At 36.5% G+C, this 10966-nt stretch overlaps 1 long non-coding RNA gene across 1 annotated transcript; it reads left to right on the top strand.

The window, feature by feature from the left end:
* Positions 1-3630: 3630 nt before the first annotated feature.
* On the top strand, positions 3631-7423 carry LOC309476426. Its single transcript, XR_014198133.1, has 3 exons — positions 3631-4382; positions 5119-5647; positions 5894-7423. It is a non-coding gene; the product is annotated as an uncharacterized lncRNA (long non-coding RNA).
* The last annotated feature ends 3543 nt before the right edge of the window (positions 7424-10966 follow it).

Below are 10966 nucleotides of genomic sequence, written 5' to 3'. Positions count from 1 at the left end.
ACATAATTTTCGTCGAATCAACATATAATAGGCCTCATTGAACGACCACTTAAACCCAATATTAACATGCTTTAGACATATTTTATTTGTTATTTATACTAGTACCCTATTGTGATGATTTTTCACGACCCAGATTTTTTGGTGCCCCCCCAAGCACTTGGTGCCCTACGCGCAGTGCGTGATGTGCGTGTGCGGAGCGCCGGCCCTGCGGACCAGTTTGAGTTTTAGACCATTGGAGTGAGGACAAAGAGAGTAAAGTGAGGACATTTTGGCCGGTCCTCACTTTCTGAGAGCCCTTTAAAGGCCTGTTTGAGGGTCAAGACTTGGTTTTAGGGATAAGGTTATAATGAGGTTAAGAGTAGGTTTAGGGTCAGGGTTCGGGTTAGGCACATAGGCCCTATCCCAAATGGCGCACTTCATGCGGACTTACGGTCTCGTGGACTTGAATTGCGCGTGCTCGCTGAGTCTACGAGTCCGTAGGCCGTCCCATTCAGCATTTTACCGCTCTGAAGTGTGCTCAGCAGCGCCCCCTTTGTACCCTTGAAGTGGTCTTCCACGAAGCCCGCATAGATGCAGGCTCCACGCACTTTAACTACCCAGGAATCCTTGCGAAAGGCCAATCAGACAACAGATGGGAGGAGATTTCACTCACGGATAATTGTTGACATGGCTGAGAAGAAAATATTACGGTTTTTATGACCTAAATGTACATTTTACCAGTTGTTACCTACAGTTTATACAAACATTATGGTCATCGAGCAGTGGTTGATGTCTCAAACATAATAATAGCGCGTTTAATAATACGATCGCATAATGATTCATTAAATAAATAGAACTGAATGGCAGGGCTTTACTGAGTCATATGTAAACATAGTATGAATATTGAAACCTGTAAATTGAAAAAAATTATGTTTAAATTATGTTTTAAAATTGTAATCTTAGTTCAAATGGAACATTATGTATTATTATGTACAACTGTACATCATTTAATTAAGCATGATGTATCTATTGTCTAATGCCCAGGTGATATGCACAATATCAAAAGATAGAACTGTAAAATTAGGCTGTGTAGTGGACATGCAGATAAGACGTTGGAGCGCAAAAATGTGATTTCTCCTGTCCAACAACAACCAGACCGTTATTTCCAGCATGCCGATCGAGTCTGTCCCAAAAATACCTCTCAATGCGCCCTCGTGGACTCGCGCCAAGGGCCCTATAGGTCTGCACTACATGACGTCACCAAAGTGTGGACTCTGATGAATATCTCTCTTCAAACCCCTCAGAATGATCCTGCTGTGTGTGTGCTGTGATTTCCAAATCATACTCAAAGTTAAACCAGTCCAAAATTGTTAAATGCCTGCTGAGAATAAAAATCTGAAGTTTGTATATAATGTCAATAGTTTTTAATGTGTGCTACAAGTGGTGATTCTCAGCAGTCTCCACAGACTCAGCTAAGGTTATCATAAGAGGTTCCTAGTGAAAGCGTCACACAGCTGGAAAAACAGCTCTGTGTGATCCTCTTCTTTACCATTCTGTAAAAATTTTATAATTTAAAAAATAAATAAATAAAACGATGTTGAGATTCAGGAGGCAGAGACAGATCCATATGCAACAACGTTTATTGACCAGTTAAGCCAGGCAAAACGAATAAGCCGAATGGCCAGAATAACGGCGTGAGCTCGTAGTCCAGGAACGGGCAGGGGTCAGGGCAGGCAGCAGACGACGGAATGAAGAGACAGGCAGAAGTTCAGAGCAGGCAGCGAGAATCAGAGTCCGGGGAACAGGCTTGGGTCAGAAGTCAGGCTGCAGACAATCGAGGAAACAAGTAAGTAAGGCAAGGATAATTCAGGAAAACGCTCAGACATGCAACACAGGGTGAAACAATACTTCGCACAGGACGCTGAGTGAGAGAGTAAGATATAGTATGGGTAATCAGTGATCATTCAGAACAGGTGCAGCGTAATCAGAACATAAACGATCCATACTAGGAGAAGTATGCAATGCTCCTAGTATTCTGGAGAGGGCGCTCGAGATTGAGTACAGGGAGAATCACGGAGATTGGATGCCGTAACACACGATATATCTTAAAAAACAACAACAACAACAAAAAACGTAACCTCTGTCAGTGGTTCTCAGTGGTTTTGCTTCTGGACCCACATTTTACTAAAATAATGACATCACTTTACTTTATAAAATTGTTTACCTTCCATAGGTAAGGGAATTTCATTCAAATCAAATATTGACATGAAGTAATATTAGCATGACCTGCAAAAATGTATATTATTATTACACGTCATATTACTAACATAATGCAAGATAAATAATATATAACAACACAAGTGTTATTTAAAGCAACCTGGGGCCCAGCATTATATCACCTTGAGCCAAGTAATTTCATGAATGAATGAAATGAAAAACAAAGGTGTTCTAGAGATTTCAAGTATTTGGACGACACATGAACCAGAACTGAATTTCATTTCATTGTGATGTGATGTGAAAGATCCACTCTTCTTTTAATGAGCATTAAGGTTTTTACAGTACTGTCCTGCTAAATCTACAGGACATTTAACAGTGTGGTGTGTGTGATGGTCAGAGATCCAGTTTGATCATCCAGCTTCAGTCTGTCTCTGAATCTCCCATCAGGAACATCATCATATGTGGAGAAGATTTGCTTCTTTTTGATTTTAGCTATGAGAGACGTTTCAGCTTCAAATGTCCACATATCATGATATTTATGCATTTCAGTAAGATCAGTGTTTAGAGTGACAGAATCTCCCTCCATCACTGACACTGAATCACCAAACACACCTGATGAACAAACAGATTTTAGAAATTAAGGCTCCTGATGGTTTTACAAAGCCTGAAATCAGCAAAAGTGTCAATGTATGTCTAAAGTGGATAAATGTCTAAAGTGGACTATCGAAATAAAGTGAAACCGTCAAAGATATTACGTACAGGATGGATTATTAGTCGCTTTCTTGTAATGATGACTGTTTGTCTTCATCTGTTCCAGATTCAGGTTTATCTCCAGCTGATAGCAGTAACACAGGAGAAAATGCAATGGATATAGTAAAGCAAAACATTCAAGTATTACATACAGCTTATTTTACAAGATCTCATATATCTTGTTTATCTGATTAATGATTTGTTTGATTTATGTTAAAATCCTTTAAAATAACAGTTATAGGAATACATTCTTGTATTATTAAATAATTACAATCCTTTTTTTAAATATAAAAAGTTCTGTTTTGTTGTTTTATTAACACTTGTTTTGGTTTCACTGCTTGCCTACTGTATCTGTTTGCCTGTTCTGTTTTATGTTGATTACTCTCTCTCTGTATTTACTGTATTCTTTTTTCATTGTCTCGTGTCGTTAATATTTTACACAAGCCTCTTTGACACAGAGATCCTGGAAAATACACTGATTATGTGTTCTGGATCGTTTGATTTTGGTTCATTCACACTGCCAGTGTTTTTCCTGAATCTGCACGTGTGTTCACACATGCTGTAAAGATCCCATAAAGTTACAGGACATTTTGTGCTGATATTTTTTGTCCTCCCTTTGTTCCTTGATGAACACACTTTTTTTTGTGTGTGTGTTAATATTTCATGTTTCACTGTCATTTGCCAAACTCCTCCACAGCTTGAAAGATATGTGTATGTTCATGTGATAAATGGCATTAAAAACATCTTATGAACATCCTTTTAATGGTGAATTCCTAGTTTGGACACTAGATGGTGGTCTAATGCAGTATGCACACTGCCTGTAGTATACACACACTTTATGTATTAATAAAATATCAGACAATGTATCCATCTCATTGTTCAACATGGAAGTAAGGTGTTTTCTGTGAATGTGCAAGACTTTATTAGCCTCGATTTATTAGCAGCTACCCTGAAGAATATCAAAGTAAACCAGCTTATTTATAATTAAGACAATAGATTAACATATGTTTAGAAACATCAGTTTTCAATATCGAGCAGCATAACAAGCTGTTTTATACAGCTAAAAATAACTTGGAAGTCAGACACATTAAAATTACAAATGCCCGTGCCCGCTCTTATCTTAAAAATAAGGTGATAAGTGTGAGATGTGGTTCTTACAAATAGTAATAATAAATAACATGGGAAACAGCAACAGTTATTATAGTGACATTACTTAAAAAATAAATGACAAAATTAATTTAGAATTTATTTTACACTCTTTGAAGATCTTTCAAGAAGTGAACATTATTAATACAGTTTATAGAAACAGTAGGCTAGTATGATGCTTGACAAAGCAAATACCACATTTATTCTGGGTGGGAATGTGATCAATCCCTCTAGTGGTCAAGTGTTGCTATATTTGTATTTCTGAGGATCTTTGGGATAGATACGGAAGCGTAGTGCATTCACTTGAGGAAAAAAATCTACTCTGTTTTTCTGAATTAATGAGTTAATTATCTCAGAATTACGAGATAATTTTTCATGAAAAAAAAGTTTTTGCTCTGTTTTTCTGAATTAATGACTTAATTATCTCAAAATGATGAGATAATTTTTCTTGAAAAAAAAGTTTTTGCTCTGTTTTTCTGAATTAACGAGTTAATTATCTCAGAATTACGAGATAATTTTTCATGAAAAACAGTTTTTGCTCTGTTTTTCTGAATTAACGAGTTAATTATCTCAGAATTACGAGATAATTTTTCATGAATAAAAAGTTTTTGCTCTGTTTTTCTGAATTAATGACTTAATTATCTCAAAATTATGAGATAATCTTTTCTTTAAATAAACATATTTGCTGTTTTTCTGAATTAATGACTTAATTATCTCAGAATTATGAGATCATTTTTCATTTAAAAAAATTGCTCTGTTTTTCTGAATTAATGACTTAATTATCTCAGAATTCTGAGATAATTAAGTCATTAATTCAGAAAAACAGAGCAAAAACTTTTATTCATGAAAAATTATCTCGTAATTCTGAGATAATTAACTCGTTAATTCAGAAAAACAGAATACATTTTTTTTTAATGAAAAATTATCTAGTAATTCTGAGATAATTAACTCGTTAATTCAGAAAAACAGAGTAGATTTTTTTTTCTCAAGTGAATGCAATACGCTTCCGTAGATAGAAATGCAGAGAGGATGTAGCAATAGATGGGATCACACGTTTGATGCAGGATATTATTTACATTTGGAAGAACATGGCAGCTAATAAGTTATTCATTGTCAATGTCAACAATCCAGTAAGAACTTAGACCGTTTTATGCTCTTTTATTTGATCAAAATGAATGTTTTTGTGTATGCTACATCTCCATGTGCTGCGATGGTCACGTGACGTTATCTTAGTGACATCGTAGTTAATATTAGCGTCTTTGAGCGGGATCCATTTTCTTACTTCATCAGTGTGTGAAACAATTTCAGTCCTGTGCTCCGGACATGAATGATTCCTAAAATAATGTGTGTTGTTGTTGAGATGTGCAATTATTTTAAGTGACCAGACTTAAGATTTTCACCTGAATGAAGATGATGAATCAGGTGAAAAGTCCCTCAGTCTCAGACACACATTGCAGGAGGGAACCGAGACATCAAACCAGAAGATCACAGAGACTGAGAAAAGCACAGAGATGTGGGCACTTTGACTAGTAAACAACCACTCAGAGCACCCTAGGTAGGCCACTAAACAGGTAGCCAACTCACATCCACCAGAACACTGTCACTACATATTAGCATAATGCATAATGAAATATGTTAAACAAAACATACATACATACATACATACATATATATATATATATATATATATATATATATATATATATCTAATAGATACAAAAAAAAAAAATGTTAATAGGATTAAAGGATTAACACTCCTTAACCCACACTAGTGTTTTGTTCCCTGATTCATCATCTGCAGGTGGCGGTTACAAAACTGGAACTGGAGCAGGAGTGGATATCTTGAGCTGTCCTCATCACTGCATCTGGACTTTACCACTATCAAGGAAACTTAAGGTGAGACTTTCTATCTGATTATGATTTTGATCTCATTCTGTTATGCTATAATGAAAAAAATCAAGATTGTTAGAAGCATTAAGTTAGTTTCTCATCAAAATTGATGAAAACACAATAAATAATTAACAAAATCATACATTGTAAGTCATACATTGCATTTATTCTTAAAATGACCCAGACACTGGCAGAAAAAAAACAAAACAGGATGTGACCAATAAGGAAAAAAGGTTATCAAGAATAGTTCTGCTTAGAGAGAACTGGTGCTAGATCTAGAAATAACTTCTGAAACTGCACTCTCAGAAATAAAGGTACAAGTGGTCAATGTGGTGGTACCTTTTCAAACATTTAAATACTAATATGTACCCATAAAGGAACAGTTCACGTAAAAAAGTTAATGAGCTCCATTGACTTCCATAGTAGGGTAAAACATACTACGGAAGTCAATGGGGTTCATCAACTGTTTGATTACCAACATTCTTCAAAATATCTTCTTTTGTGTTCAGCAGAAGAAAGAAATTCATACAGGTCTGAAACAACTTGAGGGTGAGTAAATGATGACAGAATTTTCCTTTTTAAAGTGAACTATTCCTTTAAGGAGTAAATAAGGTACCTTTTGAAAGCACCCCCCCAATTAACAGCTTTTGTACCTTTTTTTCTGAGAGAGTAGTTTCAGTAGTTATTTCCGACTCAAAGTATGTGATATTTTCATTTCTCACAGTAGTATCATTGTTTGTCAGACATCATCATTGATAGTTCATAGTTTCTCTGTTGAGCAAAAGTCAATGACTTCATGTGAGCAGGAATGGAAAAAACACCTGCAACGACATGCTTTTCACAGAAACGCTATTCACTCAGACTGACACCTCAGACATGTATTCACACAAACACGCTATTCACACCTCAGAGATGCTCTCACAAACTGCCATCAAACACAGACCTCCAGCAGGAGACACATGCCCATGCAGAAGCTGTTTGTCTACCCAACAGATCAAACCACATATCTGTGCAGATGTGTATAAATGAATAAATGAGACCACATCCAGGGTTCACTTTGACTCCTTTTGACGAGAAGTTTGTATCTACGTTTTACACATTTGACCTGAAGAGTAACACATACAAATGCTCCCATGGGTCATAGGATTTACATGATTAGTTTAAAGTCCCTGTATTATAATTAAGATTAATACTTTTAAAGATTTTAGGAGAGCATTTAATTAGTCCATTGTTAATATCACACTTTAAACCCCTTCAGGATGATCCTGCTGTATGTCTGCTGTGATTTCCTAATGAAACATGTGGTGATTCTCAAAACCCAAACTCAACCATTGACAGTCGTTGCAGGATGTTCTTAGTGAAATGATCACAGTCTGGGTCTTGTACTCATCTTGTGATCATCTTCTCATAGCGATTGGTGCATAAACCACACGATCCTCCTCTTCAACTTTCTGTAAAAAAATGCACAACACAAGATATAATAATAATGATAATAATAATAATAATAAATGTGAAGTGATATAGTTTTTCGAACTAATAAGGCTTTCATAAAGGGGTGCATTTTAAAGTTAAAATCAATCAATCTGGTGCACTTTGAGAGTTCAAAATTAAAAGCTCCAACTCATTCAGTGTGTAAATTAAACAAAGAAAAATTCAAACCTCTTTTAGTTGTGTCTGTCTACATTACACTACTACATTATAATAGTTATAATATTAATCCCATGACAGTAATAGCCATATATTGTAAAACAAATGAACTGAAAAATAAAGGACGGTCATTGTCAGCGCGAAACACATTTTTGAGCACGTGAATGCTGATTCTAGTCAGTGCTTAAGTGCTGGTCTATGACTGGAAAAATAATAGAGTCGTTGCAGTAACGATACATAGCTTAGGCTACATGTCGCATTAAACTGGAAGAAGAATCACAACAAGCGTATCGGTGAGAACACTCATTTCAACAGCATATACACACACCCGAACTTGACTGCACATCATATTTTTGACATTATTGATACTGCTTTCAATTGTAATGCAATAGAAATGAACACAAAAAAACCTGCCTAGTGCCTACCTACAACACTGACAGTGGACTTTTTTTGTCTTTTTTTTTTTTTTTTGAGCGCTGTTGGCGTATCCATGTATTCTTTCACGCACACACGCGTCATATGACATCACACTCTGCGCATATGTTTTACAACATAATTTAACATATACATAGTCCTAACACTTTAAATAGCCCATTTAAAGTGTTAATTACAAATAAATTACTAAATGCTTAAAATGAATAAAAGTAAATTAACAAAAATTTGCGTTTAAATATTTAAACTCGTGAATGCCCCCCATTAACACCTGAACGCCCCCCTTTCAAAAATCTTGCTTCCAACTGAACATAACTGTGACTGTACGCCCCTTCCCGGAAAGGAGTGACCTCGAGCTAACAGTTCCAATGAGGGATGAGGCTGAGGTGGAGGACAGGAACTAGTGAGGTGCAGATGGTGGGAGGAGCCAGGGAGAAGCCCGGAGGAGGAGCCCGAGAGTCTCGCCGGGATGAAAACCCACAGCGGCGGCGATGGAGGGAGGACCATGTCGACGACTGAAGGCAGTCGCACACCGGACGAGAAGCGCTGCGTCACTTTTCGTTTTTTCGTATTTTTTGGCTTAGAATTTTGAGTGACAGATTTTTCTTGGTGACATGATTGTTGTTGACAGTATCATGATAAGACAACATTATATATTTGTTATACCAAATCACTCTCTCTTTCTTTAGGGGAAATTTATTCTAAGTGAATAGCGGGTGAACAGCGGAAGAGAACCTATCAGGGAGCGGGACGGGAAAAACAGTCCCGCACAGACTTGTACCTGGTGGAGCAGAGGGGCAGAGGGAGTGAGGGAGGAGCAAAGGCAGAGAAGTCAGGGCAATGAGCCGAGGCGGAGCAACGGGATCAGTGGCTGGAGGCGGAGCCAGGGGATCTAGGGGTAGAAGGCCCGAGGTGGATCTACGTCGCAGAGAGGCTGATGGGGGGCATTCAGAGTTGGGCGGGATCAGCGCGGGCATGGAATAATTCTCTTCCTAAATCCATTTCTCAGAGGTCCCTGACTCACCCTCTGTGAAGGGAATGTCAGCGAGGCTCCAATCCCCCCGGACTCCACTCTTACTGGTGATCACACACCTGGTCAGACTCATATTCAGACTCAGTCGCTCCATCTTGCTCCATCACTTGTCTGAGTTCGTCATTTGTTACCATGTTTTCTCATTTGATCAGTCATTCTGTCCAACTGTGTCCAAAGTAGTTCCCTTTGTTTGTTCCTTGTATTTAAGTCCTCGTGTTTCATTTGAGTTGTTTCCGATCTCGTCAGTAAACAGTTGTTACCTTGCCTGCTGCTTTCATTGAGTTTCATGTTGTGGATTATCCATTAAAGACTTGTAATGGATAAAACGACCGTACATGACAGAAGCCCAGACCAAAGACAAGATATCTGCAGCGTTGCAACAGTGTGAGGTTTATGTGAAAGATCATTATACTATGAAAGCCCATTTCCTCCACATAAGAAAAAAAAATCATGCTCTGATAAAAGTCAAATTATGAGATAAAAAATTCTAAATTATGTCATTCCATTCCATTTTAAGTCAGAATTTCGACATTGAAATCTCATAATTTCATCTTTGAGATATTTTTGTACTTTTTAAGTGATAATTTTGACTTTTAAATCTCATAATTTTTCTTTATGTGGTGGAAATGGGATTCCATATTATACAAACAAAAACACAAGCGCACACTGATCAGGATCTGAAATTATAAAAATACTCAACAAATTAACAATAAAGTGTCTCACCGTTTTCTGTGCGTTTCTTTTGTAGAATGTCGTCTCAGCGTAAGTGATCTCATCTGAACAAGTCTCAACTGTATGAACAATAATAAATGCATTAAAACAGCAAGATTAAAACTAGATCTGATTCTTCACAACATATATGTCAGTATTAGGGCTTTCTAAGTTAACAGCAGTTTTTAAAAATGGCATTAACAAATTTCATTTGCTTTAGACCTATAACTTTTTCCACACACAAAAAGTTCCCAAAAGAGTGTTTATCATTAAATTTAGAGAGACACATAAATCACATACATTTACACTTTTTGACAAAAGTAAAGTCTTTTACATTCTTTGTATTTAATCAGCTTTTTGGCTCAACAAGCACAACAAAAGTCATCATTCATATATATATTTTAATTTGAGCACCAGCTGCATTTTTGCACATGTAAGGCTACGTTCATAAAATGGAGACAGCTTCTTTTAATTAAAAATAAACATTTCTGTTTTTGCATTTCCAGTGTTGCTGTTTGAGAAATACAGAGTCTGTTTTTTTGTGCAAGTTAGACGAGTAAAGAGCGACATTCTGTCATTATATAGAAATAGACATGAATTCTGATACAAGTGTAATCAACAGAAATTGTCAAACACAATAACTACACGCTAGTTTGGTTTCAAAGGATGTTAACTACAACATTATGAGAATAATTTTAATTAAATGATAAAATAGGACTATTATTTGGCTAAAATTTAAAAATGTTAGAGCATATTTTCAAATTATTATTTGTTTGTTTAAAAGCTGTATGTAATACTTGCCTTCTTTGTCAATTTTTCTACATTTCCTGCAGATCCAGAATATCCAAAATCCAGCAACAATCATCAGAGATCCAGTAGAGATCAACACTATCAGAGACACTGAGACTGGAGGAGGAGGTGAACAGTCATTAGTGTGAGTGTGAGTCTGATCTCCAACAGAAGACAGAGATCAGTGCCTGGTTGCATAAAGCACCTTAAGTTTTTCCCTTAAGTATGATACTTAAGGGGCGATTTCCCCTTACCTAAGAGAATAACTTAAGGGTGTTGCATTTAATCTCTTAAACGGTTCTCTTAGGTAAGGGAAACATTTAAGTGTTTCACGACAGCGATCCTGGACAGTAAATAAACACTTAACACATA

Source organism: Leuciscus leuciscus, assembly GCF_965113295.1.
Source record: "Leuciscus leuciscus genome assembly, chromosome: 15".
In the NCBI taxonomy this organism is placed as follows: Eukaryota; Metazoa; Chordata; class Actinopteri; order Cypriniformes; family Leuciscidae; genus Leuciscus; species Leuciscus leuciscus.
This window is presented reverse-complemented; position numbering and strand designations above follow the sequence as displayed.